Source organism: Lolium rigidum, chromosome 5 (genome assembly GCF_022539505.1).
Source record: "Lolium rigidum isolate FL_2022 chromosome 5, APGP_CSIRO_Lrig_0.1, whole genome shotgun sequence".
NCBI classification, from domain to species: domain Eukaryota; kingdom Viridiplantae; phylum Streptophyta; class Magnoliopsida; order Poales; family Poaceae; genus Lolium; species Lolium rigidum.
Window position 1 is genome coordinate 5,056,596 of NC_061512.1, and position 21,819 is coordinate 5,078,414.

The window sequence follows — 21,819 nt, forward strand, 5'->3', positions numbered from 1 at the left end:
TTTCGTTTTACAGATTTCAAGATATTAATTGTTTGGAAAATTATATGAATAATGCATATATTATTTGATAATAATAATAATAATAAATCAACAAATACATAATTATTTCATATTAAAATCACTCATATTTTCTAATAATAAATCATATATTATTTGTCCAATTCCGGTTTACAGATTTCAAGATACTAATTATTTTGCAATATTATATGAATAATGCATATATTATTTGATAGTAATAATAATGAATGATAAATACATAATTATTTCATATTCAAATCTCTCACATTTTTCTAATAATAAATCGTATATTATTTGTCCAATTCCGATTTAAAGATTTCAAGATATTAATTATTTGGCAATATTACATGAATAATGCATATATTATTTGATAATAATAATAATAAATGAATAAATACAAAATTATTTCATATTCAAATCACTCATATTTTTCTAATAACAAATCATATATTATTTGTCTGATTCCGGTTTACAGATTTCAAGATATTAATTATTTGGCAATATTATATGAATAATGCATATATTAATTGATAATAATAATAATAATAAATGAATAAATACATAATTATTTCATATTCAAATCACTCACATTTTTCTAATAATAAATCATATATTATTTTTCTAATTCCGTCTGATTTCAAGATATTAATTATTTGACAATATTATATGAATAATGCATATATTATTTGTTAATACTAATAATAAATGAATAAATACATAATTATTTCATATTCAATTCACTCACATTTTTCTAATAATAAATCATATATTATTTGTCCAATTCAAAAATATTTTGGTGTCAAAAAATACAGAAATGTTACACAATGATATAAGAGTTAATAGAATCGATATGGTAGTATTTACAACAAGGTACAATCACATTCGCGGAGCGCAGCAGGAAAGAACCAAGAAGTTAAGCGTGCTAAGGGTGGAGTAGTATGCGGATGGGTGACCGACCGAGAAGTGATGATCAAGTCTACAAGTGTAATTAGTACTCCCTCCGTTCCTTTCTATAGTGCCTATTATTTTTTGGCACGGAAATTAGCGCGAGCCATTTTTTCACACAAAACCCCCTAGCGATATCACAGATAAAATAGGAAACCGAAAACAGATCTCAGAAATACATGATCAGATCGGTTTCCAGATTTTCTAGACTTGACCTGATCGGTGGAAGGGGTTCTTTGCAAAAAAAACATAGCTTTACTCTTATATTCTGAAACAAATGCGAAAAAACAATAGCCATTATAGAAAGGAATGGAGGGAGTATTAAAAATGGTCCAAGTGAGAGAGTAACAAGTCAAACAAAAAGAAAAAATGAAAAATGAAATTAGAAAAATAAAAAATAAAAAATGAAAAACATAATTACTGAAAATAATATCTAGTCGCTGTTGGAGTTACGGGCCAGGACTGAAGGTTCTCCAGCCCAAACCCTGTGACGCGGCCACGTGGATGGCCATTTGTCCCGGCTGGTAACTGGACCGCAAGTAAAGGCCTCCCTTTTAGTCCCGCCTAATTAGTCGTGGTTGGCCAACTGGGACCACCATGTCTATAGAACTATTGAGACATATTATGTAGAAAATTTAAGATGTTGCCCTCACATTTGGGAGGTCCACCGTAAAATTTAATTCAAAACTCATGGGTGCATATGAACCTATTGAGTAAAAATGCAATTTAAATTTTAAAAAAAATCTGAAATAAAATTCCGCATACACATCTGGACATTCTATGGTTGTACACAAGTTTTCAGAATTTTTGTTTTTTTTATGTAAAAAAGATAAATTTCGATGCTCCAACGTGACTATGCAAGAAACATTTTCTTGTCTTTTTCAGGCATGCCCCATCAAATATTATTTTTCATCAAAATCTTGTGTGCGACGGGTGTACAAGTGAACTCTTATTTAAGAATTTTCTGACATTTTAAAATTTTGTTTTTATGCAGTTTTTATAATAGGTTCATACACACCTATTATCCAAAACTAAACCAATTTTGTTTTTATGCAGTCACGTTCCTATTTTCACGGGAGCCAACAAATCTCAACCAATTCGGTGGTTCCAACTCAGTCCGTAGAAGATCTCCGTAATAAATTTCCATAAGTCTAGCATTTTCGTATCCAAAATACCACTTCCGAGGGCGGGCCACCGGGCTAGTCTCTACTACTTAAAAAAGACAAACCGGTTCCGTCGTCAACCCTCTCCTGTGTTCCGTCGACGTCCTTCGTCGTGCATCGCTCTTGCCCCAGCAAATCCCAAATGGGCCAAGCCTAGCAGATCCACGCAGCCCTTGAACTCCTTATCCTCTCTCTCCCGCATCTCACGAGGCCGCCGCTTTGCCTTACCGCTGACGGCGTCGAACGCCCGTGCTCCAGCGCTGCCCCCTCCGACCTCCATCCCACTCATGTCGCCCGTGCTCCAGCGCTGCCCAACCACCTCCTGTCCCACTCATGTCGGACACAGACCCACACCGCCACCGCCGGTCGCGCCCAGATCGCCGCGGCCGTTCACATATCCCATCGCAGATCAAGACGCCTGCTTCTACCTTGTTGCGGCGGCGCTAGGGCACGTGAGCGGCAATCGGCGATGAGGGAGGCAAGTATTCTTCCATGTAAACTCCATTCCCTCCTTCCTCCTAATTCCCCGCCAACCTGATAATTTGGTTGCCTGCGGCATGGTTCACCCTGTTTCCGAACGGCCTGAGTGCCTGACCACGTCCATTGTTCAAATTAAATTTGTTGTTTATTATAGTTTTGTAGAATTCTGAACCGAACTTCATTGTCTCTATCTTCAGCAGATTTACAGTTGTTAAACATAGTTTGTATTCAGGTTGTTTTCTGTTTTCTGTTACACGTATATGGAGTAGTACTCCAATACGGTATCCTTGTACAATGCCATGATGGGGCTCTTCCATCTATATAACACGCAGCCGACGCCCCTAACGGGCTACATCGTTCCAACCTAAACCCTAACAGTTGATATGGTATCAGAGCCATCCTCTCCGTGACATCGCTGCCGAAAAAGAAATCACCGCAGCTGCCGCACAGAGCTGCCGCCGCCATCCAAAATCCGCGAGTTGCAGACCGACTGCTGCCGCTGACAAACGCCGCCGTAGGAATTCCTGCTGCCGCTCTCCAAACAACCAGACAACCAAATAGATCGCCGCCGCTGCACGTCAACTGCTGCCACCGCCAACAAAACCCTTACAGAAGCCAAAACAAAAACCTAGACAACATCCCCTGCCGTCGATCTTCGCTGCAGATCTCTGTGTTCCTTGTCGATGGCATCATCCTCCGCTACGATCTCGTCGATGGCTGCTGCTCCTGGCTCACCCCCGGCCCAGCTGCTGACTCGAGAAAACACCTTGGTGTGGAAAGCCCTGGTTGTTCCCGCCCTTCGGGGTGCTCGTGCCCTGAATCTCGTCGAAGGAAAAGAACCAGCACCGCCAGAAACTATTGAGGTAACTGCTGATGGCAAGAGTGAGCAGGTTGATAATCCTGCATATGATACATGGATAGCCAGGGATCAACAAGTCCTGCGGTTCCTCCTGAATTGTCTATCTCCGGACATGCTCTCTCATGTGCTTGGACTTGAAACATCTGCTGCGGTGTGGAAGACCATCAATTCCCTGACTACGACGCAGTCAAAGGCCAGGGCTCAACAGCTGCGTTCTGCTCTCAATGATATCAAGAAAGGTACTATGTCTGCTGAGAAATACTTTGCCAAGATCAAGATACTTGCCTCGGAGCTTGCTGCCGCCGGAAAGCCGTTAGATGATGATGAGTTGATTTGGTCGCTCTTACATGGACTTGATGGTACCTACAATAATCTGAAGACTGCTGTCCGTGCAAATCCCTCCACCACCTTAACTGACCTGTTGAGCCAATTGCAGTCCTTTGATCAGATGAATAAGCTAGGTGATGCTACTGAAGATGATTTTACCTCTTCTGCCAACTTGGCACGCCGTACACCTCCCACATATGGCTCTCGCCAAGATGATCGCCGCCCTGACGACTACCGCCGCCCTGACGACTACCGTGACCGGCGTGATGACAGCCGTTAGCGGCGTGATGACAGGCGTCCCAGAACTGATGACAGGCGTGAGGATAGACGCCCCAGATTTGATGACAGGCGTTCTGGCTATGATGATCGCAGGCGCCGTGATGATGGTCCTAGAGATGGTCCTCATGATGATGGATGCCGTCGTGATCGGGTTCCCACTCCCTATGTCAATGTGGATTGTCAAATCTGCACAAAACATGGGCATCCTGCTAGTGCCCGTTGGTGGAGGTTCCAGCGTGACAGACGTGATGGTGGCACTCGTCGTGATGAGGGACATCAAGGTGACAAGGATGCCAATTTGGCATCATATGGAGTGGACACAAATTGGTATTCTGATACTGGAGCTACAAACCATATTACAAGTGAATTGAGCAAGCTGACTACTCAGGAGAAGTACACTGGTGGTGATCATGTCCACACTGCAAACGGAAATGGTATGCAAATAAGTCATATTGGTAATTCAATGTTACGTATTCCCCATAGTTCTCTACACCTCAAAAACGTTCTTCATGTCCCAAGTGCCTCCAAAAATCTTATATCTGTTCATCGACTTACTCTTGATAATAATGTTTTCATTGAGTTTCATCCTTTTTTCTTTTTGATCAAGGATCAAGCCACCGGGAGCAACCGGGAGCATTCTGTTTAAGGGTCCATGCTATGGAGGTCTCTACCCATTGGTGCCATTCTCCACTGGGTCTTCCAAGCAAGCTTTTATTACAATAAAGCCATCTTCATCTACTTGGCATCGCCGCTTAGGACATCCATCTTCGTTTGTGGTTCAGCAAATTCTTAGGAAGTATAAGATTTCTTTTTCGCCAGAAATAAACCCATACATTTGTGATTCTTGTCAACTAGCTAAGAGTCATCAGTTACCATACCCTGTCTCTACTAGTGTATCCACTGTTCCATTGGAGCAAGTTTTTTCAGATGTATGGGGTCCAGCACCTGTCTATGTTGGAAAACATTCATATTATGTGAGCTTTATTGATGATTTCAGTAAATTTACTTGGATCTATTTGCTTAAGAAGAAATCTGATGTGTTTCAGGTTTTTCAAAATTTCCAACAATTAGTTGAGCGTAAATTTGATAGAAAAATAGTTACTGTACAAACTGATTGGGGTGGTGAATATCAAAAACTCAACAGTTTCTTTCAAAAGATTGGCATTATCCATCATGTCTCATGTCCACATGCACACCAACAAAATGGGTCTGCTGAACGCAATCATCGCCACATAGTTGAAGTTGGTCTTGCTCTTCTTGCCAATGCCTCTATGCCCTTGAAATTTTGGGATGAAGCCTTCCTAACAGCCACTTTTCTCATCAATCTTCTACCAAGTAAAGTCATTGATCATGATACACCTGTGGAGCGTCTCCTTCATACTCCTCCAAACTATGAGGCCTTGAGAGTCTTTGGTTGTGCTTGTTGGCCCAACCTTCGTCCCTATAATAATCACAAGCTTGCTTTTCGTTCTACTCGGTGTGTTTTTCTTGGGTATAGCCCTCGACACAAGGGGGTCAAGTGTTTAGATCCTTCCACAGGTCGTGTATATGTCTCTAGAGATGTTGTTTTTGATGAGAATGTTTTTCCTTTTGCTGATCTAAACCCAAATGCTGGCTCCCGCCTTCGTCGTGAAATTTTGCTTCTTCCCACTGATTCATCTTCCACTTCTTTGTCTCATGGGGATGCAAACGTTGATACCTTTATGTCTTTGCCTATCATTCCTGTTGTTACCACTGATGTTGACAGGGCTGCAGTGGATTCTACGACGCAACAGCAAGCTACAGAAGAAAATTTGAGTCGAAATGATGTACCCATAAGCTCTCAGCGTCCAGAACAGTTTTCACCTGATCGGCCTGCTGATCCCGAGGTTGCTTCGCCGACCAGGTCCTCGGATCAGACGCCACCTTCCTCTGCTGCAGCCTCGGCGACGGAACCCTCCCAGGCGCGGTCGCGTTCACATGCGCGGACTCGTTCGTGGTCTCCATGCCGCCACGTCTCCCGCTCCCTGGCACTGACCCCGCCACGGTCTGTTTCGCCTGTACGTGGTCGCCATGTTGCCGGCTCCATGGACCAGTCTGCGCGGACCCCGCCACGTCCTGGTTCGCCCAGTGCTGCGCGTACGGATTCCGAGGGAGACAACAACCCAGCATCTGACGCTGATATTCCTGACCCTGACACTGATGTTCCTGATTCCTCTGCAGCTTTAGATGATTCTCGTGCAGATTCAGGTGCTGCTGAAAATTTGGTGGAGGGCGCTGCTCATGATGATTCAGTGGATGCTGCCGTTTCTTCCTCAGATATGTAGACTGCTCAGTCTACACCGCCACCTCCGCCAGCTCCGCCAGTACATGTCACTAGATTGCAAAGAGGTATTCGTCAACCGAAAAAGTATACAGATGGCACTATACGATATGGCTTGTTTAGGAGAACCTCACACTTTTTCGGAGGCTTCCAAAGATGTGCATTGGTGTGATGCTATGAAGGAGGAATATAATGCTCTCATGCAAAATAAAACTTGGCATCTTGTTCCATCACATCATACCAAAAATATCATTGACTGCAAGTGGGTGTACCGTATCAAGAAAAATGCAGATGGCACCATTGATAGGTACAAGGCAAGGCTAGTTGCAAAGGGGTTTAAACAGAGATATGGTATAGATTATGAGGACACCTTCAGTCCTGTGGTCAAGGCAGCTACTATCAGGCTTGTTCTGGCAGTTGCTGTGTCCAGGGGTTGGAGTTTACGGCAGCTTGATGTCAAGAACGCGTTTTTACATGGTGTTCTGGAAGAGGAGGTTTATATGAGACAACCACCAGGTTTTGAAGATGCTCAAGTTCCTCATTTTGTGTGCAAACTTGATAAAGCTCTGTATGGTCTAAAGCAAGCCCCTCGTGCATGGTACTCAAGGTTAAGTGCAAAACTGCAAGCTCTTGGTTTCTTTCCTTCTCGAGCTGACACATCATTGTTCTTATATAATAAGACCGGCATCATGATATATGTTCTTATTTATGTTGATGATATCATAGTCACCAGTTCATCTAGCAAGGCAATTACTGCTCTTCTACAAGATCTAAATGCAGATTTTGCTCTTAAAGATTTGGGAGATTTACACTTCTTCTTGGGAATTGAGGTAAAGAGAGATGCTCATGGACTTCTGCTTACACAGGAAAAATATGCCACTGAACTACTTGAAAAAGTTGGTATGAAGGATTGCACTACTTCGCCTACTCCCTTGTCCTCTACTGAAAAACTCTCTCTGACAATTGGTTCTCCTCTTGGCTCTAATGATGTTACTCAGTACAGAAGCATTGTTGGTGCATTACAGTATCTTACTTTAACTAGACCAGATATTGCTTATTAAGTTAACAAAGTTTGTCACTATCTTCATGCTCCAACAACTGCTCATTGTACAGCTGCAAAGAGAATATTGAGATATGTTCAAGGTACCTTAAAAGTTGGTCTTACTTTTCAGAAGTCTTCTTCCACTTTGTTAAGTGCTTTCTCAGATGCGGATTGGGCTGGTGATCTTGATGATAGAAGGTCCACAGGAGGGTTTGCTATATTTTTTGGACCAAATTTAATCTCTTGGAGTGCTAGAAAACAGGCCACAGTGTCAAGGTCAAGTACAGAAGCTGAATACAAAGCTTTAGCCAATGCTACAACTGAGTTGATATGGGTTGAATCTTTACTTTCTGAGCTTGGAGTTATTCTGCGAATACGACCATGTTTGTGGTGTGATAATTTGGGAGCTACTTTTCTGTCAGCCAATCCTGTGTTTCATGCTAGAACCAAACACATAGAGATAGATTATCACTTTGTTCGAGAAAGAGTTGCAGGGAGACGTCTTGATATCAAATTTATATCTAGCAAGGATCAAGTGGCTGATGGATTTACAAAGGCATTGCCTGTGAAAGAGCTTCATGAATTTAGACGTAATCTCAACCTTTCACAAGGTTGTAAGGGGGGCTGTTAAACATAGTTTGTATTCAGGTTGTTTTCTGTTTTCCGTATACACGTATATGGAGTAGTACTCCAATACGGTATCCTTGTACAATGCCACGATGGGGCTCTTCCATCTATATAACACGCAGTCGACGCCCCTAACGGGCTACGTCGTTCCAACCCAAACCCTAACAGTTGATAACAGTATCAACACTGGTCGAGTAAATATCCATATGAGGAAATTATTATTAAGAGTAACAGAGGCACATAAAGGGAGAGGAAATTATTATTAATCCCAAGCAAACCTCTGGCCACATGAAATTCTTCTTTAAATGCTCTTCACACTGTACAAAGTATAAAAAGCTAAAAACACAAGCTGCAAACGGGACTGATTATTAAGAGCCTAAGGCAGATCATGGCGGCTGATAACTTTGTATTTTTTTATTCTAGCTCTTTAAAAGTTCTTCTGCATCTGTATAGGTAAGGCGACACTCCGTTGAAAATACAATCCTTCTTGTAGGACTATATGCTCCATATAGTGTTGTTATCAACAGAGGTTGATAATCCGAGTATCTGATGGATGGTCATAGATATTATTTGAAGCATGTCCAATCCATTTAATTTTGGTTACTCATGACACATTTATATTCTTTTAACAGAAATTATTATTTATTTGAAGCACTCCCCTTGCATTGTAATATGATTTGACATCAATAGCCCTCGAGTTCTTTTAGGTACAAAAGAGTGTTTTTACCCATGTGTCTCATGTCCTTGTCTGATTTAACTTTCATAAAGTTTCATGCATAATAGATATTTCGATTGGGAGGTATGGTTACTGTAAAAATTGGTTGGGAGGCAAGGTCAAACACTATCTGTTAGATAAAATTTCTATCAAATTCGATGGGACTTGGGAGGCATGGTTACTATCAAATTCATTGGGAGGCATGGTTACTGTTTCACAAAAAGAACATAAAACTGTAACCAAAGTAAAATATTCAAGTTCCCCTTCCTCCCAACTGATCGCTCTTATTGCACTTTGAACAGAACATGAAACTAAATCAATTTGCAAAAGAACCAATCTTAAGCTCCCTAGCACGTTGGTCTCTCTTCCTTTGGATCTGTAGGAGTGGATGTGCATAATCCGTGCCAAATGTTCCCCCTCCCGTACCTATGTAATTAGTTTGCTGTGTCAGATGGAACATTTACACATCAGTTGATCAATATTACTACTTGTGTTGATGGTGTTGGATAGGTATTTGAAGGGATGCGGCCGGTATCGAGGAAACACGAAGGAACAACTTCCTGCCGGATCGACTTGGTGGTTGCTTGCGTGCATGTGTCCATCAATGGTACATCAATGGTTTTTATACAGAGAGTTTTGATGAAGTACGTGACTGGATCTTGGTGTTTGTTAAATTTGAGACTGAGCAAAGGTCACTACTTCCTTCTATGCAAAAATTGATGCCCTTCCTCTGTTTTTGTAGCCCGATTCAAGGTGTTGTTATATCATACAGTAGCAATGGACTATTACAGTGTAGTTCCCATTAGATTGATTTATTTATTACTAATTCATATGGCTATCTGACTTTTAATCCCCGAAACAGTATATACCATAAATGGGTTGGTGTTTGGAGTAGTTATGTCTTGGTGTGAGAAACGATGGACAAAAAGATTCGTAATCTGAATATAGTTGGAGTCCGAGCAGACCTGCGTGTTCGTGCTTCACACGCGCCACCAGCTCGCGCGCCGTGTGTTCGCCGCCGCCGTCAAGGCCGGCATGATAGGGGAAGGCTACGTGTGGGTCATCACCGATGGGCTCACAGGCCTCCTCGGCTCCGTCCAGCCGCCTCAGGGTGTCATCGGGCTTGCGCCGTACGTGCCTACCACGCCACGGCTGCGGGACGTCAAGAAGCGGTGGGCACACCGGTACATGCGCGACCACCCGGACGGCGAGCTCTCGCACGCCATTATAGGCTGCTACGCCGTCTGGGCCTACGACGCCGCCTGGGCCGTGGCCTCGGCGGCAGAGCGACTCAGCGGCGCCGACTTATCGTCGCCACCCGGGTTGGTAGGAGGCACGGACGGCGACAATGACATCTCGGGGCTCGGCAAGTCTAGATCAGGCAAAAGCTTCCTCCGAGCTCTCAGCGACAACAAATTCGAGGGTCTCGGCGGCAGGTTCGAGCTCGTCGACGGCGAGCTTGTAGCACCGGCCTACCGCGTGTTAAACATCATAGAAGGCGGAAAGGAGAGAGGCATCGGGTTCTGGTCACCACGGTTCGGGCTTAGCCGGCACATCAGCCGCCGTTCCGACATCCCGGGCGGCGAGCTCTCGCCGGTGATCTGGCCCGGAGAGTCGGCGGTGCAGCCAAGTGGATGGGTGCAGCCAACGAGCGCGAGAAAGCTGCGGGTGGCAGTGCCGGGGTATGTCTCGGCGAGCTACCGTGCGATCGTGCACCTTGACGTGGACCCCGTCACCAACCAGACGACGGCCGGCGGGTTCGTCATCGACGTGTTCGAGGCTGCTGCCCTACGCGCTGCCGTTCGAGTACGTCAAGGCCAAGTCTCAGCCCTACGACACGCTAGTCCACGCGGTTCAAAATGGGGTAAGTTAATTCACCTGCTTTATGTTATTGCTTTCTGCAAAATGTATCTAGTCATTGCATGTTCGAAGAACTAGATAAGTACTTCTCCAAAAAAAAAATCTCCAAAGTCAAATACTACAAAGTTTGACAAGTTTTATAAAAAAAATTATAAACCGATACAATTACAAATAATTCTCATTAGATACTACGATGAAATGTATTTGCATGCCATATTAGCTATACAGTATCATAGTTGTTGAAAGTTTATGCTATAAACATGATCAACATTTACGTTATTTGACTTTTGGCAAAAATTTATAAGCCTCAATTTATAACGAAATTAAATGGAGGTAGTACGAATAATTTTTGAATGATCTCTTAGGATCATCTCCAATACAGTGTAACCATATTTTAACTAACCAAATCAAATATCCATTTTCCTACTTCTAGGTCAGTCGAGAATTAAGTTAGCTCAATCGACTACAAGGCCGTTCGGTTTTGCATCATGATTTATGCACCTACTTATTGCGATAAAATTTTCAGTTAAACATAAATTACACTTTTTTGAGAGTACACGGGGGAGGGGCTAGCTTAGCCCATTTCAAACTGAAGGAAAATGGTCTTTGTGTGAAGGGGTAAAAGGAGGCAGAAAAGCCCCAAGGGACAGAACAACTTCTCTCTCCTTATTCTTGAATTTATACATCCAGACAACAAGATCGGTGCAACATCTTCTTATGAAAACATATGGGGAGCATTTGATAGAGTTGACGACGTCATCATTCCTAGACTTCCAAAGATTCCATAGCACAACCATAACACCATCGTGCTAGACAATGGGAGCAAGAGCGACCCACGAGGGTATGCACCAGATGTCAATTTCACCTAGAGTAATAGGCATACTGATGCGAGCCCAAAGAGCAACAACTCTTGAACACACGAAGAGCGGGTGTCACCTAGTTTCGTCAAGAGACCAGTTAACACAAGGCTCAAGGAGCACAATTTTTGAAGAAGAGATTGGCCCGTGTACTTAGCATGTCGATGTACATTAGCTACGAGAAGATCTTAATCTTCAAAGGGTGAGGGGAACTCCAGGAAATGCAGGTATAAGTGTCCATCACTCGCCTCAGAGCCATTATTTTGTATGCCGCCCTTGAACTGAAGACAAGATCTGAGCCCTAGGCCAGGGACCTATTGTCACAGACATCTCGGAGTTCAGACATATAGATGTTTTAAATCTCTAGCAACTCTGTCGTAGGAGTGGAAGTAAAGCGCGGACAAAGGTATAACTCCCTCAGCGACGATATGGGCGATAGTCGCATTAGGCCTGGTGAAGTGAGTGAACAACGCCTGAAACCTGAAGCGGAGGACACCAAGACCAACCCAGTTATCATGCCAAAACGTGTGAAGCGGAAATCACTGAGATGGACCCTGGTGATAGATCTGTAGACCGCAAGGCCTGATTGAAAATCTTCGCAAAAAATGATGAAGAAGCCATGACATCACCAAGATCCTTGGAGTAGTGGTGCCAAAACCAGTCCTTCCACTGGAGCCGTTATGGCAAGTGCATCTTCTCTACGAAGTTTAAGGCATAGACTTTGTTGGTGTAGCTCACAAAACCTGAAGCCACCTTTTTGCTTAGTTAATAAAACTTTTTGCCAAGAGATTAGATAGATATCCAACACAAGAACAAGAATCTTTTCTAGTCCACAGAAAAGCATGACCTATTTTATCTGTACCCTCAACCACACCACAGAGAACAAAGCAAGGACACACGATGTAGGTAGGGAGATTCTTGAGGACGGCCTTACAAATAACCAGTCGTCGTCCTCCCGAAGTGATCAAGTGAGTAGAAGGCTTTCCAACCGGAGAAAAGTTTCTCAAAGCTAGATATAAGGGGTGCAAAGGCACCGTTGCCGAATGTATAGAGAGGAGCGGGAGGGCGAGGTAGGGTTGGGGAAAGGAGGAGACATGAGTGACAACCAATGATTGTGCTCGTATCAGCAGCCTAGTTTCCAGAGACATGCATGGGGACGATGAAGCTTGACTTGTGGAAATTTATAGCAAGGCTAGTGGCAGCGCCAAAATCTTTGAACACTTGATTGATATCACTAACAGAGTCAACATACGCACGACAGAGCATGAGAATATTGTCATCATACTGCAGGACCAAGCATGGGAGGTTGTTTTCTAGGGGATGCGACAGGTGACCAGTCTCCCAAGCACGACCGACGAAGCAATTAAGGACATCAACAATGATACGGAAGATGCAGGGGACAGTGCATCACCTTGATGAAGGGAAATTTCACATGAAAGTAGATGATGTCATTTGAATGAGTGTCAATTAAATTCCTAATCGATCGAGAATTAACTTTGCGCGACACCTCATGCATAGATAAGGTTTGGGTAGCCAAAAATATTTCAATTTTTGTAACATACCAAAAATACAATACCCATACTTTTTTATCTTCACACTCACATGTGAGACTAGCCTTCCATTGAGACATTTGTGTGAGAAATTGGGTGAGCTCACGCGCAATGTTGGCTACACATTTCATTGCCGCAAAATCGCGTACAATGAAGGCTAGGCAGCTCTCCCGCACGACGCTTGTAAAGCGCAACCATTTAGCGACCTATTTTAGTTCTCACAGTGATCGCTTCAAAACTAGATACAATCTTGTTCTGTTTAAAAAAAAAACCTTCCCCATCTGTTGCCAGATTATAGTACCATGTCTGTCATATTGACAATGAAACACTACTGCAATAATAGTATAAAATTAGCATATAAATATTTACATTTTTTTGCGGGGAATGTTTACATATATATTGCATTGCAGTGTTATGTAGATCTATTGAATATATACCCATGTGTTACCAACAACTAAAAAGTGATATTATGACACAAAAGTAGCACCATGAAAGTCTTGTATTGGTGCAACATGCTGTTTGGGAATACGACAACAAGTTTATTTTAATCTAGTAGTTAAGTAGTCATAATCTGTTAAATAAGTGAAAACTATGTAGAAGTTACAGAAGAAAAATCTCAAAACATGTCAACATTAATCTAGTTAAAATGGATTGGCATCAGCCTTCTAATTTTGGGAAAATTTACTGCTCCAAAAACATGCACAGACAAAACTTTCGATCAAATCCTCTTGGTCACTCGGCTTTTCTATTGACCTGGAAGAGGCTTGACATCTTCCACAAAACCTCACGCGTCACCTTCCCTTACCCAAGCTTGAAAACTTTTCTTGTTGGTGTTGTTGCCATCTGAGATCCCGAAACCCTAGATCAATGGAAGAAGACATGAAACATCTGCTGCTACTACTACTGTCGGGTGGGGGGGTGGGGGGGGGGGATGGATGGAAAGAAAAGATATTGGCTAAGATAATCGGCTAATGCTACTAGAGGGTGGGAGTGTTAGCAAACACCACCACCTATGCTACTGGACCACATGAGAGAAAGAGATTACCACACCGCCCTACAGAAAATGGATAGGAAGATAGGCAACCGACAAGAGGATAGGATATGGAGGACAGATATACAATTTAGAACAAATAAAATTATTAAAATTTAGAACTATATATAAAAGAGAAGATCAAATAATATATTCTTACTACAATAAAAAATAATATATTAATAATATAACCAACAAAAACATGGGCATTGTTGTGCTTATATGATAGTTAGATGAAATAAATAACAAGACCAAACGAGGGATTCCACCCCTGCTTTTTCATTAAGGTAGATGTGAGGACTCGAACACATTTGATAGTTAGATGAATAAAAATAATAAACTAAAGATTGGTGAGCTTTATAGAGAGGTATTTAAAGAGCTTGTTGGAGTGAGAAATGAAAAGGGAATCCATTGGAGAGGAGGAGCCACCGGTGATATAGAGAAATGGTAAACATAAATTAATTGTCAGTAGGGTACGTATACAACTTAAACGATACAATTACTTCAAATTTAATAAAGAATTGAGAAGTACTAGGGTACGTATACAACTTATACGATACAATTACTTCAAATTTAATGAAGAATTGAAAAGTATTTTGGTGATGTTATAAATTTGGGTTGGCTCTGAACTCTTATAATGCATTCACGGGAATCTTCAAGAAGAGGGAAAAGGCGTGCATCATTGTAAGATAATTATTATGATCGTTATGCTTGCATGTGTGCGTGAGAGATAAAGAGGAGAGTATGACAGCACCATACTTATTTTGGTGATGAAACATAATGTGATAAGTAATCTGGAAAAACTTGAGCTCAATCTAAGAATCCGATCTGCTGTTTTGATTTATTTTAACATAGTAGGAATCCCTTTGGTAAAAAAGGCAAAAAAAGGACTCAAAAAATAAAATACAATAAATGGAAGTTCTTAAAATGAATCTTAATGCGATGAGTGTAGTAGAATGACAATACTTGGAAGCAGATTCCCAGCAACCAATCATCAGAAAAAAGTTGGTCAATAAAATATGTTTTTTCTAAGCATGCGTTTCAACCTTCGATAAGTAATTTGGAAAAACAAAAGGGATCAACTTTCGAGGTTTACTAACAAACAAGATCAACGTTGTAGAGACGACCATGAACGGAGAATAGCTGTGCACCGGTAGATAACTTGCATAAGAGTTGGATTTTTATTATTAAAAACCTTGTTATTTCTACATAGACATATCGACCAAATAGTGGCAACCACTCCCACCCTAATAAGTAGTTTAAACTTACAACCCACACTATTTATCCAATTGCCAAGTATATTTGCAATGCTACATGGCGGGTATAAGGTAGAACCTATTTGGACGACTGGATCATATACATCAAGCAAATTTGCACTGGAAGAATAAGGGTTTTATAGTTTCGTCCGGATGACAGAAGAAACATTTTTTACTTCCATGCCAATTGCGTTTCATAAGGTTGTCTTTAATGAGGATTACACGTCGACGAAGATACCACGCTAATTTTTTTGCGGAATCTTCATCCTCCAATTTTTTTATCGTCCGGCACATCTGGCTGGATTAAAGTTTTGTACATAGAAATATAGAATCCACTGGGAATTTACCATTCCCATGCAAATTCCATCGAAACTCATTATCCCCTGCGTCAACTGGACCAAAACCAGATGTTGTAGAAGTTTCCATCTAAACGTCACATTTGGTGGGGAAGTTTCCATCACCTTAGCAAGTGTATCGCTTTTGTGGCACACTATATTATACAGAGCCGGATATTGTTCCCGTAGTTTAGCGTCACCTAGCCATTTATCCTCCCTGAACCTTACTTTCAAGCCATCCTTGATAGAGAACGAACCATATGGAAAGAATAATTTCTTCGTCACCATTAGTCCATCCAAAAAAATGCGAGTCACATGGTTTCCAATGAATCTGAGACAATGCACATGAGCCAATGCGCTTTCCCCTTATAAAAGTTTCCCACACTCCATCTTGGTAACAAGATTGAAAAGCCAGGGCTTTGTTCTTGACCTGTAGGTCATGAATACAAAGTCCTCCATCATCTTTAGGACGACAAACTACATTCCATCTAGTCAGTCCATATTTCTTCTTCTCGCTATCTCCTTGCCAAAAGAATCTTGATCGAAAATAATCTAATCGGTGAAAGACCTCTTTGGGTAATTGTAAGAATGAAATCATATACAATACCATATTTCTTAGTACTGAACTGATGAGAACCAACAATCTTCCACCTGGGGATAGCAGTTTTCCTTTCCAACTACTCAATCGTTTTTCTAGCCTCTCCTCAACATGTTTCCATTCAACATTTGCGAGCCTCCGATAATGAATCAGAATACCTAAATAACTGATCAGAAATTGTCCGTGCCCACATCCAACAAGTTCAGTATAGAGTGTAGCCTCGTCTTGGGCCTCAAAGCAGTAAAACACTTCACTTTTGTGAAAATTAATTTTGAGACCTGATAGTTGCTCGAATGTTGATAATATTAATTTCAGATTTCTCACATTTTTCAAGGCCATTCTCCATAAAGAGAATCATATCATCGGCATATTGAAGTATAGATAGCCCACCATCCACTAGGTGCGACACTATTCCATCAATTTGGCCATCGTTTTTTTGAGCGCTCTATAATTATGGCTAACATATCAGCCACTATATTAAATAGTATTGGTGATAATGGATCGCCTTGCCTTAATCCTTTTTTCGTTTGGAAGTATCGACCAACTCGCTTTCCTTCCGTCAGCCGATTCAAAAGGGCATTTTACATTTTTTTTTCTTTGTCGATACATTGTATATATCCATACGAATTGGAACGCTGAACTGGGGTTTTTCAACTTCCCGGTCAAGACATAAGACCAGGGCAGCTACCACTAGTCCACTTGCCCAGTACGACGTAACAACAAGACGCTCCATCGGTGACGCCAGTAGAGCATTCCACGGTTTTGGGGGGGGGGTGGGTGGGGGGGTTTGTGGGGAAGATGCAGTACGTAGCTATTATAGTGTAATTGCTTATACCGCTTCCATTGGCACATACTAGCAGGTGTAGCTTGTCCCAAGCAACAACCTAGTATATCACTATCATCCTACTTGATCCCGCCGTTTCTTTTCAAGGACCACTGCATTGGTTGCTCCCGCTACCATTTGCCGTAGAAAAGTCTTTACATGTAATCAACATGTGCCCAAAGAATCCAACATTGTCGTCGCGGAGAAAAATCCTACTCCTATTATTTCTCTTAGCAATGGAAAAACGCTATTGTCGCCGAAAACGTTGGCGAGCATATATTTGACTGAGTTTGCCAAAGAAAGGACAAAGGTTGATGATGATGGGGCCAAGGGACGGATCTAGACTTTCAACTTTGGATATTCAAATTCCATCCAATGCAATTAAAAGTAGGAGTGCTGTTTTAAGGCCAATCATTCATATATGCATAGAGATGTGAGAGGCCTATGATGGACTTGATATGAATAGAGCCTAGAGATATCCAGCATTTGTAGAAAGCTCAACTATGCTTCCTCCTTACTAAAATGCTGGTCAAAGTCAAAGTTTATAATGTTTGACCAACTATATTGAAAACCATATCATCATAACCCACCAACAATATTAAATATACATAGTATATGAACATGTGTTTCTTGTGTTCTAATGATATAGTCACTACCGGAATACTGATTTGATATTTTTCTCCATAAAGTTGGTCAATTTTTATAAACTTTGACTTTGATAAGATAGACGATGTATTTGAGAAGGAAGATTTCTTTTGCGAATGATAAGGGGGGATATTTTAGATGAACATTTATCGGTAACATTAAACCAGGTGAAGGATTTTTTGTTAAGTCTGGACAACTAGTGTTATGCCTTTGCATGAAGATTGAGAGTAGTATAGAAGGGTCAAACCGAAGGAAGACAAGGGAGAGATGTTGGCTGCACATTGTTGAGAACTATAACACCGGCCTGATAGATAGGCAAGCAACCTGAATACTGGACTCGATCTTTATAGCAAAAGCTGGCAGGAGAGAAGATGAGGCATGCTGAAAGATCCACGTCTATTTCTCAGGTTCCAGATGTTCCAAGCAAACTAAACCTTGTTCGCAAGTCGGCCACAGAATTAGCAGAGGATGGAATGCAGGCCTAGTTCAGAGCATCTCCAGCCGCCTCCCCTAAAGAGTTTTCTAAAGGAATTTGAGGCGCGCCAGACGAAAAACGTTCCCACCAGCGTGCCCCAAAGCCTCTTTTTGTCCGGCGCGGTCCAATACGCGCCTCGAGCCCATTCCCGCTACACAGGGGACGTTCCGGGTACGTCGAACACAACGAAATGCGAGGCCAGGAGATGAGGGCCCGACGCGTCAGCAGCTCGGAAGACTAAAACCCCGTCGCCTACCTTTGGTCAAGCGACGTTAATGGCGTCCCACATTTCCCAGGCGACGCAGGGACGCGTCTCGTCGTGCATGGCCGTGTGTAGCCATCTGCGCTTGTGTTTATTGCGTCCAACGCCCCGCTGCCACTTCGCCTGCCGCCGCTGTACATTAAGAGCGCCCCCTGCTTCCTTCCTCATCCCAATCTCTCGCTGCTCCCAAATCTCCTCCTCCCTAGCCAATGTCGTCATCCTCCCACAAGATCGCCGCGGCGAACGGCTTTGGCCGCGGCAGCCTCACAGTGGCGGAGGCGTGGCGCTGTACCGCGCGGGATATCCCGTCCCGCCAGACATGCACCTGCAAAGCAGCGGCGGGTGGAGGATGGTCGTCAAAGGCATAGGCATCCCACCGCTGCCGTCGCCGGGCACAGAGCGCTGGAGGGACGCGATCAGGGCCCAACGGTCTCGCCTCACCGCCGAGGAGTGGGCCGATCCAACCTAGGCGGCCACCGGCAACGACGCCTGGTAGGTTGCCTACTTCCTGGCGCAGCACGACGTCGATATGAACAGCACCACCGGCCTCGTCGGCCGGTGGAATAGCTGGAACAAGGACGGGCGCGTCCTCTTCTCGGGAGTTCCGGGGCGCACCCTAGAGAACGTCGTCGACGACATCCACAACGGAGCTTCGAGGTTGGAGACACCGTCATCGCCGCCACCATCTTCCGCAGCACGCTGGCAGCCGAGGAGGACGTACTGGTCCTCCTCCAACTCTTCCTCGTTAGGGCCGGCGCGATCGACGCCATCCTCGTCACACCGTGCCGCGCCCTACACCGTCCCCAAGCGCATGGTGAAGGAGGAGCCGGAGTCCGTGACGCCGCCCATCAATCCGAGGCGCGGCGGCAGCGGCAGCCGGCAGCAGCAAAGGCGCGGCGGCGACGCCCTCCTCATCCCGAAGCCGGAGGTGAAGGAGGAGCAGGATGACTAGGTAGCCGGGAAGGCGGCACTGCTGGTGGAGTATGAGCGGCAGTAGCGTCTCATCGCCAGCAGCGACGACCCCGAGGACTGCCCTGGCTTGCGAGCGGCGTTCGTGGCGTCACTGAACAACAAGGACGCCTGGAGGGGCGAGCTCGAGGAGGCGATCGCCATGTCCATCCGCGACACCAGGAAGCCGCTCGTGGACCTCACCGACGACGGCGAGACTTGGCCAAGAGGTGTGGTGAAGGACGAGCCCGACGAGCGCGTCAAGCAGGAGGTTGTCACCGACAACATGTGCAACTTCCACAAATACTACGACGCATCTGGCCGCCGCAAGTACTACTAGATTAGGGTTTAGTTTAAATTTCATCGAATTTCTTTCGAATCTATTTAATATATAGCAAGTTTGAATGAATTTATTTTAAGTTTTAAATATCTCAAATTTTGTTTGGGGGACGCGGCTGGGGAGCGACGTCCCCCAAACGCGGCACGAAGGAAACAATTCAAAGAGGAACTAGCCTTGGGATCCTTTATCTGTTCATACAATGCCTGCCTCTAAGGATTCCTATCGAACACGTTGTGGCTAACCTTGCCGCCTTGTCCTTTGCTTAATTTTGTGCAGACGTTCGACGCGGCGGTGGCAGACATGACCATCACGGAGAAGCGAGCGAAGCATGTGGACTTCACGTTGCCTTACATGGCGACAGACATCGCCATGGTTGTATCGTTGCGCGACCAACGGAGCAGCAGCTTCACGTGGTTCTTCTTTCTGAAGCCGGTCTGCTACGATCTCTGGCTTGTCAGCGGGGCCTTATTCTTCCTTATTAGCTTTGTTGTCTGGGCCATCGAGCACAGCCACAACGGGGATTTCGGCGCCGAAGTGGAGCTCACGCCGTCCAGTCAGGGCAAGCTCACACCCAACCAAGCTGGCACCAAAGGCAAGCTGACGCTGTCCAACCAAGTCGGCACCAGCCTCTACTTCGGCTTCTCCACCCTCGTATTCGCCCACAGGGAGAACCTCAAGAGCAACCTGTCGAGGATCGTGGTGGTGGTGTGGGTGTTCGTGGTGCTCATCCTGCAGTCCAGCTACACGGCAACCCTCACGTCCATGCTCACGGTGCCGCAGGTGGAGCTGGCCATTGCCGACTATGGCGAGCTGCTTCGGGGCACGGAGAAGGTCGGGATCATGAACAATTCCTTCACGGGCCAGGCTCTGAAGCAGTCGGGATTCCCGCAGGACAGGATCGTGCGGTACCCGAACGCGCGGAGCTTCCTTGATGCGCTGCTCAACGGCAGCATTGGCGCCATCGTCAACGAGACGCCCTACTTCCAGATGTTCCTCACTACCTACAGCGATAACTTCACCATGACCGACCAGCGCAACATGACTGGCGGCTTCGGCTTTGCGTTTCCCAAGGGGTCACCGTACGTGACGGACCTGTCGCAGGCGATCCTCAAGCTCACCGAGAGCAACGAGATCGCCAGGATCCAGCGCAAGTGGTTTGGGGACCCTGACAATGGCGATTCGCCGTTCAGGTCCAGAAGCCTCAGCTTATACACCTTCCGGGGTCTGTTCCTCATCACCGGCCTCATCTCGCTCGCATGCTTCGTCTTGCAGCTGATGTTCAACTTCCGGCAGACCATCGACCAGCTGATCTTCAAATTCCGGCAGCACATCGTCCAGCTGATCTTCAAATTCCGGCAGCCCATCCAAGAGATCATGTTGCACCCTTCTTCCCCTCTTGAGGAGCACAGCGTGATCGACGTGGCCGGCAGCCCGGACAGCACACCGCACACGAGCGAGGGGTCAGGGACACTCGAGATGGCAATCCCTCCAGCCGATGAGATTGAGCCAGCTGCCAGCGATCAGACAGCGGAGGAGGCGGTAGCTCCTGCTCGTCACCCAGACAGCTCTGGAGAGAATCACAATCCAAATCCTCCATCCTGCTAAAATCATGATCTCCATTGCAAAAGGAAGCTTCAGTTTAGATCTCATATCTGCAAAGGCTTCAAGAACAGAGAGGTTACAAAATCCCAACATTAGACAGCAAAACGGCATGACACTACAGGAACGGAGCACTACGCCGACGGCCGGCTGCCCTCGGCGTAGCCACGCCTGGCCCTCGGCGTAGGCTACGCCGACGGCAGCCCTCGGCGTCTGTCCTCGGCGTCTAGGTCCCTCGGCATAGGCTGGTGTGCCGTCGGCGTAGAGGTAGCCCTCGGCATATGTGTCGTACACCGACGGCCGGCGAGCCCCTCGGCGTACACGCCCTCGGCGTATCATCAACGGCGGTCCGTCGCCGTTAACGGCGGGCAGCATACGCCGACGGCATAGCCCTCGGCATAGAGGAGGTTCCCTGCGACGGCAGAGGCGACGTGGCGCGGCCTGGCGCGGCGACGTGGCGCGAGCTGGTGCAACCAGCTGAGCG

General features: G+C 44.8%; 1 long non-coding RNA gene and 1 pseudogene across 1 annotated transcript; both read left to right on the forward strand.

Annotated features, from left to right (window-relative positions):
- Positions 1-2,455: 2,455 nt before the first annotated feature.
- LOC124657091 lies at positions 2,456-9,607 on the forward strand. The gene is made up of 2 exons (XR_006988772.1): positions 2,456-2,620; positions 9,268-9,607. It is a non-coding gene; the product is annotated as an uncharacterized LOC124657091 (long non-coding RNA).
- A 98-nt stretch (positions 9,608-9,705) lies between these two features.
- Positions 9,706-21,341, forward strand: LOC124655560 (annotated as a pseudogene).
- Positions 21,342-21,819: the final 478 nt, after the last annotated feature.